Source organism: Drosophila erecta, unplaced genomic scaffold (genome assembly GCF_003286155.1).
Source record: "Drosophila erecta strain 14021-0224.00,06,07 unplaced genomic scaffold, DereRS2 tig00000021-arrow-pilon, whole genome shotgun sequence".
Lineage (NCBI taxonomy): Eukaryota > Metazoa > Arthropoda > Insecta > Diptera > Drosophilidae > Drosophila > Drosophila erecta.
In genome coordinates this window covers 23,191,742-23,198,348 of record NW_020825198.1, presented here as the reverse complement: position 1 = coordinate 23,198,348, position 6,607 = coordinate 23,191,742, and the positions used below count along the sequence as shown (strand labels likewise).

At 42.9% G+C, this 6,607-nt stretch overlaps 1 long non-coding RNA gene across 1 annotated transcript; it reads right to left on the bottom strand.

Moving 5' to 3' along the window:
- Window positions 1–549: 549 nt before the first annotated feature.
- On the bottom strand, window positions 550–6,583 carry LOC113563916. Its single transcript, XR_003407692.1, has 3 exons — window positions 6,418–6,583; window positions 653–784; window positions 550–588 (listed from the first exon to the last, which is right to left on the bottom strand). It is a non-coding gene; the product is annotated as an uncharacterized LOC113563916 (long non-coding RNA).
- Between the last annotated feature and the right edge of the window lie 24 nt (window positions 6,584–6,607).

The following is a 6,607-nucleotide window of genomic DNA, read 5'->3' as shown; positions in this document are numbered from 1 at the left end:
AGCAACAAAACAAACATGGCACAATTAAATCATATATTAAATAACTTGCTAAAAAGAAAGGAACTTAAAACGATAATCAAGACACCCGCAAATAATTGTAAATAATACTCACCCAATTTGTTTGCATGCACTTCCAACCATCAAGGCTAAAACAGTATATTTATCTTTCTTTACTGTGGACCTGAAAAGAAAAGAAAACATAAAATTAAAATCTAAATAAAAACTTGCCGCAAGACACTCTGAAGGGCCCTAAACCAACCCTGCAGCTGTGTCTTGCCAGCGGCAAACAACATGAACTACAGCCACGCAACTGCAGAAATTTTTTCTACTCACACAGGAATCTGAGCTTCCACTGCACGACTCTGCTCGCCGGGCCCTGCTCGATTAGATCGCGGCATCCTGGCGACAGCATGCTGCAAGGGACTCATCCAGGTCGAGTTCCCTGCCACAGGATAATGACTGAAAAACTAGAAAAAAGAACTCAAATCAGTCAACAAACAAATTAGATACATAACAGCCACTTATCTAATTCCAAGCTCATCCTTTCCATGGCCTTGGGCGGTGTGACGACTACATTCAATTCCTATGCTAAAACGAAAGAAATTTAAAACGACAATCAAAATACCCGCAAATAATAATAAATAATATTCACTCAATTTGTTTGCATGCACTTCATATCCTGTCGATGCGGCGGCCCACGTCAACTAATTCCTGGTCTGGCGGCTCCAAGCTCCCGGCGCGGCGGCCACATAATGCAGCGGCCCAGACAGCGCTCAGGGACTCACTGTGGGGAGACGTAAATTCTATGTAACTCTAGCAATGTAAACAAATAAGCAATATAATGTTACCAGTTCATGCCAATTTACACACAGAAGACCTAGCATACTCCCCTATTTACTAACATTATTGTCCAACTCCAAAACTCACCTCCACAATTTTAATATCATATATGTAAATTCTTGTACCTATACATGTACATACCCTTGTAATCAGAGGCAAACAAATTGTGGATACGGTCCAGAAATCATTCTGCTCCGTACCTCCACCAAGCAAAGTTAAAAAAAAAAAAAATAACCTCCACCATACAAAGTTAAAAATTAACATGCAAAGTTAATAAAACAAAGTTAAATTAAAAAAGTTAAATAGCAAAGTTAAATACATAAATAAATATAAATAAATAATTAAATATAAATAAATATAAATAAATAATTAAATATAAATAAAATTTAAAAGCGAAAAACAGACAAAGTTAAATCACAAAGTTAACTAAAATACAAAGTTTAAAAACAATTAAACAACTAAAATAGACACTCAATAGCAAAAAGAATTAAACCGTGATAATTCGGCAACATCTACACAAACCAAGAAAGCTGCATCATAACTAAGAGGAGAGGAAGTGCTATAAAACTAAAGAGAGAAGAAAACCGCTACCAGCGAAGTTTTATAGGAGACAAGGAGGCGACTCAAAACGGAGACGACACAAACTCGAGGATCCGCTACAAACTAAAAGCCAGGGTATTTATACCTACACGTAGCGATTTTAAATATTAAAAATCAGTAAACACCATGCCAGACATCTTATTTTCTGAGGATTCGTCCAACGACGAGATTCTCTCAATTCAATCAAGCCCAGAACGGCGCACGACCCCATTCTATCTTGATATCTCGCCCAAGTCACAAGGTTCAGATAGCTCCCAAATAAGCGTCAGTATTTCAGTCAGTAGTCTGAAGAAATTGCTTTCGCGGTCAGAAATTAAAAGCATAAAAAACCCTCCCGAGACCGCCATAAAAATTGTCCATTCCCTTTCGCAAAGGGAAAGAGAGTGAGAACACCCAAAATGCCCAAGCAAACGCCCTCTCGCTCACCAACACCAATGGGGACACCATTGGCGCCAAAGGTGGCGTCTCTATGGGGAAATTGCCTTCCCCTCCGCACACAAACTTAGGGAACTTACTCACCACAGTAACCCATACCAATGCTACTGTTCCCACTGTCACGAACGTAGCCCGAAGAGAGAACCTATCCGCAATCGCCTTACTCACTAATACAGCCGCAGCAACTAATACGGATGCAGATGGTAAAGGCGGCTTAATGTACAACGCTTTGGGGATATTCCTCACACTGCCACACAGAGACAACAGCATGGAGATAAATCTCAGCACTTCCAGCAAGATCGGCGCTCACGATATTTCCGCTCATTCTCACACACAAGTACACACAAACAAGGCTACCAACTCAAACCTAGACAGCCGCTCTAATAATCCCGCTCTTAACTACACAGACGCACGCAATAAGAAAGCAAATGTTATTGACCATGGGGAGAAAACCTCCTCACAAATGCAATTAGACAAAAGCAGGGACAAAAATCAAGGGGAAATTCAACAACAAATTACAACTCGCAACGCTTATTTGTTGAGTTTAAATCCCAAACCGGATACTTCTAAACTTAGTCTAAAAAAGAAACCCACACAGCCTGCCGAAACTTCCGGGAAGACAAGCGTTTCCCCTCTCCAAAGAGGCTTTCCCCTACCCACTCTTCCCAGGTTAATTTTAATTTAAACCTAAACTTAAAGCCCAAAGCCAACTCCATGTCTACGGCTGGAAATCAGCCAACAGCCCGCACCCTCAACCGACCGGCGACTAAGAGGGGCCTATTTAAATCATCCCCCAGGAGCACTGATGAGCAGCCCAGGAGTTTCTCCGAAGTTGTAGCTGGAACCAACCACGGTGAAATGCCACACACCGGGAAAAGGACAAATGGGGATCTTGACTACTCAAATTTTAAAACGCCTAGCAAAAGGGTCTGTGGACCTCCAACTACCATGTCTGCTAGCAAAAAAATTCTCACGCTGAGACAACTCGTGCAGAAGATCGAGGTGAAGCGTAAAAATAGGACAAAGGAGCCGGTCCAGTGCTTCAATTGCCAGGGTTTCAGGCACACGAGAAACACCTGTATGAAGCCGCCAAGGTGCATGAAATGCGCTGGGCACCATTTGTCCAACCAATGCGCCAAGCCCAGATCAAGCCCTGCATCCTGTGCAAACTGCTCCGGCGAACACATAAGCGCCTACAAAGGTTGTCCCGCCTATAAGGCGGAAAAAAGAAAGCTGGCAGTCAATAACATTGACTTTAACAAAATAATGGTAATCAAGGACGCAGCAACAAACGCAAATGAACGCCACGTCTCCCAACCTCGAAAAAATTACCCACGCCTGCCCTTTACTAGACAATCCCCAGCAAACACTCGCCAGGATGCCTCAAGGCGAGAATGGCGCAACCCATTCCGCGCTAACAACAAGGACGCGATGACCCACCAGCCCAGGATCTCCACACACGACGCGGCCATCCAAAAAAGTCTAAAGAGGAGGCGAAAAAACATCGGCAAAGGAGGAAAAAAAGACAACTCAAAGCCACAACCGCTAAACAAGGCGAAAAACGCTGCCGCTAGACACTTGGCTAAATTCCAAGAGCGTCTCCAGAACGAAAGGAAAACGCAAGAAGCCCAGGACCTGCCGATCAAACGGACATTTCCCAAACAAGAAAGTTCACCTACAACCAGCCTAGCTGTCAGAGCTTACCTGAAGCCCAGAGTTATTGCAGAAGATACCCCCACCCCCATGGACGCGCAATCATTTGCACAAGCAAGCCCCGCCGACGACTCCAACACCAACTTAAAAAATCGCATAAAAAGCATAGAAATGAAAATAGACATACTGATGAACTTTTTAACCAAATTCATCGAGGTCAAAAATAAACAAACCATAACCGACCACACCTACCCGCAATACCTCCTGAACTCCCAACAACTGCCCCAAACTTAAACTAGTATACAATCTCCAAAAGCAAAAAAGAAAAATACACTAATATGCACAAACAATGTTCAAACTTCCAATACCCTAAAAATAGGGTACTGGAATGCATGTGGAGTCACAAGCAAAAAGGATGAACTTGAGGCATTTATTAGGAAAGGTTACATATTATGCTAGTAGTCGAAACCAAGTTAGAGCGTAACTCAAACGCCCTAAACTTCAAAGGCTTCCACACTTACCTGGCCCAGAATCCCACCTCCTCCAGGAAAGGCGGCACGACCACCATAATCAACCAAAATTTTCGCCACACATGCCTAAGCCCCATAGAAACAGAGCTCCTCCAAAGCGCACCCATTGCCCTTATCCCGCATTCGGGCAGAAATGACTGTTGTTGCCACAATCTACTTCCCGCCAGTCCACAAGTGGTCCGTTGACAAATTTCCAGAAGCTCTTCTACCATTTTGAGACGCTACTGGAAGGCACCTCCAAACTCATTCTCGGAGGTGACCAGAACAGCAAACATAGATACTGGGGCAACTATTCATCCTGCGCAAGGGGTAGGGCCCTGTCACAAGCAATCCAAGCTAGGAAAAACCTAGAGCCACACATTTCCCCTTCGACAAAAGAAAGCAACCCTCCGCGCTTGATTTTGTATTTGTAAGGGCTTACAAAGACAAATCTTAAGAACCTTCTCCACCGATGACCTTCTGACCACCTCCCGATTCAAATCATCCTTAATCTTGACGGTACAAACTTGCAATGCAATAAAGCAAACAGTGTCATTCTCCAAAAAAATACAAACCTGACCACTTTCAAGAGGGCCCTGGAGGACAAGCTGCTGCTAAATTCGGAAATTCGCACTGGCCAAGACATCGACGATTGCATTAATATTAAACAACATCAAGTCCGCAGCCAAAGAAGCCACTCCCACCAATCGCTCTCAAAACAACACCCAAAGGAGAACTAACAATATTAGACTAGACGCAGCTACCTCTGCGCTTCTCAAAAAAAAAAAGGAACAGGATCCTCAGAGCAGCACCTACCGAAGAAGCCAAAAGGTGGTTCAAGGGGGCCCGAAACAAACTGGCGAAGGAGATAAAAAAACTAAGAGAAATAAATATTAATAAAAAGTTAGAAGAAATTGACACATCGGATAGATACAGAATGGAAAAGCTGTGGAAAATGACGAATAACTTGCCTTATCCTATTCTCAAAGACTACATGCCCCAAATATCTTTTCCTGACTTCCACCCCAAGAACATTCTCCTCGCAACCTACGCTGACGACACCATTATACTAAGCCGCTCAAACTACACTAAGATCGCTATCAACATCAACCAAACATACTTAAACAAATTCTGCAGATGGGCAAAGAAATGGGACATCGCAATAAATGGCAAAAAAACAGGCCATGTTCTATGCTATAAGGGAAAATAATACCTGCGTACAAATAACTGGAATGGCTAATAGGGAGCAACAGCCACCTACCCAAAGCCACTAAAACACTGTTATGGAAACAGGTCATCTCCCCGATTTGGCACTATTCCATAGCAATCTGGGGGTCCCTAACGCAAACAGACTAGACAAACGACAATAAGAGAAAAATACAACATCAAATCTCTTGAAGAAGTCTTCCACCAAGCCAGTCAACGCTACGCCAATTCCATTTCCACCCATAAAAACCCATTAATAAAAGACCTGCTGATAAAATCCTTCAAGCCCATAAGGACAGCAGCAAGCAGATCTAGATATGTAAACCAATATAATACCCATCTTCAGCCCCGCCTACGAAACCGGCCTGACCCCCTAACGAACCTATCTACAAATCGATCCACAGCTACACTGTAAAGGAGGAACAGGAAATAGTCTCAAAAATGAGACTTGAGTACAGAAAAACTCTCCCCACTTTATTCCGCATCGAAGATGAGGAAACGGAATCAAAGGAAAACATAGCCGACGCGATAAGGAGAGAAAAAAATTGAAAGAAGAACAGCGCTGGAAAAAGGACCGCCAGATAGATGGGGCGATGGCCTAATAAACATATAGAGAGGGAAGAGTCACAAGAGAGAGAGTCCTCGAATTAATGCTCGGCCAGCCTACCTCGACTTCGAACCCGAAAACTAACACATTTTGCTCGAAAGCGGCGACCTCCTCATTCTGGCTCCCGTGGACCACCTACACATGTCTACGGAACGCCAAAAAAAAACGCCCAAAATGCATAACATCTCTGGACACAAACTTACACCCCTGCCCGTGGTTGTTTGCCATGCGGCAGCAGAAAGATATCTCCTAAGACACAATGAATACAATTCTCTACTAACTCATCCTAAATAAGCCAACAAATGCATTGGAAATTAACAATTATTTAATAAAAAATTCTCAAACAATTTAAATCTATAATACAAAGTAGGGGAATACAGTAAATAAAGTAAACTATCCAGACGATCGCGGCTGCTGAAAGATGCTCCGACCATATCCTTCTAAATGCCACATTCCCGCCTGCATTAAACAACTTTTAACTTTTAACTTTTTAACTTTTAACTTTAACTTTTGTCCTGCAAAAATAAAATGAGCTCTGTGACCTGTAAAGTTGACCGAAATACTCACCATATATATCAGCCACCCAAATTGCACTTTCCTGCATCTTTCCGGCAAGACTATCCTCGTCCGTTTCTGCATGCTAAGATCGCGGCTCCCTGACGACAGCGGACTGAATGGGATTCCAGGACCAATTCCATAACATACGATGAAGCCTGAAAAATAAAAATTAATACATCAAGCAACAAAACAAACATGG